The sequence below is a fragment of the Salvelinus namaycush genome, chromosome 25 (assembly GCF_016432855.1).
Source record: "Salvelinus namaycush isolate Seneca chromosome 25, SaNama_1.0, whole genome shotgun sequence".
Classification (NCBI taxonomy): Eukaryota; Metazoa; Chordata; class Actinopteri; order Salmoniformes; family Salmonidae; genus Salvelinus; species Salvelinus namaycush.
In genome coordinates, this window is record NC_052331.1 from 22,797,492 (window position 1) to 22,799,575 (window position 2,084).

Consider the following 2,084-nt stretch of genomic DNA (forward strand, 5'->3'; position numbering starts at 1 on the left):
TCCCTCTGAGTAACTAAAATATTCAATGGGAACCTCATTACAAACCAGGCGGAGTAGCTAGAGCCTCAACTCTATCACAGGATTACTGTATAACTTACCTTCTGTAACGTATCACATGCCTGTCTTTATTATGAATAGGGGTCCCTTTTGTGATAGCAAATTCATCAGGGACCCCCTCATAATCAGACCACAACTCGAGTGAGATAAAAATAGCATTCAAGGAGTTTTACTATGACTTCAGCAGTGCATGGCCAGACGAACCAAGTCTCAGGCCCTGGGAAGGAATGTTAAACATAATTTAAAAAATGTATATTGTTTGACTTTTTTTTTTTTATCTGGCCACGGACCCCCCGCGGACCCCACTTTAAGAATCCCTGAGCTAGATGACCCAATGACACCATGTTTTTAGGATAGTTATATCGCTCTTGTTCACATTCATAACATAGCATAGACCCTGACCCTCTCTTCTAAGGTTTGGTCCCCTGCCTACTCAGCCTACTCTGAGTTAGCTAGATATCACATTTCAGATGTCATGCATAGGAAATAGAATAGATGATATGCTCCTGTGCTTGTAAGATTGTATTTTCAAATGTGTATTGTAGTTGTTGTATTATATTCATGCCACACATTCTCAGAGAAATAAAGTCCCTTCAAAAAAAGTTGCTTTTTAGCTCTAGCATCTACAGTATGCCTGCAGTGAGTGAGATTGTTTTTTGAATGGGACATGGCTTTGCAAAGTGTTTATCAAATAGATGCATTTGAGATTAATCAAGACGTTTGATTCATACTTGAATGCTACATGCTCACTCAAATTCTAAGAAGAGAAACAAAGTGGAATATATTTGATTTCATAAGTATTTTTTCATGTGCAGTTGTTCTCTTTCCCCGAAGAAAGGTTAGACTTGCAGAAAGGTTAGATTTGCAGTTTCCTTTTGCTTTTTACCATTCATGTCACGTTGTGACATAACTGCAGAGTTAACCCGATCTTCATACAGGATATCTGAAAATGGTCCCCATTTATCTCAATTTTGAATTGACGACTATGGTTTTCTCTTTGTCAGACACAGTCTAGGGTAGCCTACACTTGAGTCGTGTATCATCTACCACAAATTAAGCGCAGCTAGTTCAGACAGGGAACCTGAGTATTGGCTCCGGTGATGCATCAGCTGACATCGCACCAGTCATATTCTACAAACTTTCTACGAGCTGACAGGGTAAAAATCTGTTGTTCTGCCCCTGAGCAAGGCAGTTAACCCACTGTTCCCCAGGCGCCGATGACGTGGATGTTGATTAAGGCAGCCCCCAGCACCTATCTGATTCAGAGGGGTTGGGTTAAATGCGGAAGACACATTTCAGTTGAATGCATTCATTTATACAACTGACTAGGTATCCTTATTTAAGCTGATAATTTTACTAATTCATTCTCCGCAGCCTCTACTGCTGTTGGTCGTTCAATACCATGCGGTTGCATTTTCTTGTATGCGCTGGTGTTCTTGGTGACATGCTAATGCTGTAACATGCATACTCACCGTGTATGTCTGTGTTCTGCTAGCTAGATAATTATTTGCTTATGCTCTGTAACCAGTGGTGACTCGTCATTTAAAGCCCCACCTGTTTTGAGCCATACCTGTAATATCGGCATCCATTCGTGTCACATATCCATTTAGCAAAAAATGTGAAAAAAAGATCCTTGACTTAATAAAGCAGCATGCAAACTTGGTCTATTTCTTTGAGTAAGGCAGCTCCAAAATGCAGCTGTTTCGGCCTAGCGCAGTGCTTTCTGTGGTGGAGGGGCAGCCAGCAAAAGCACAGAGCGTAGGCACGCTGATCTGCACATAGTAAGGGGGTACCCTGAATGAATGAAACAGATAAGTATTTATACCTTGGGCCACACAGTTGGCAATTACAGACTCCTGGTGCTGACAGAGGCTGCATTCAACACTTCAACAGTTTCCCACTGTTACATAGGGATGACAAAATAAGCTTAGACTTTCTATATGTTAATTGACAATAGACGTAACCAGGTACAGACTTCATAAAACATTTACAGTTGGCCTATGCAGCAGGAATAAGACTTTAAAATA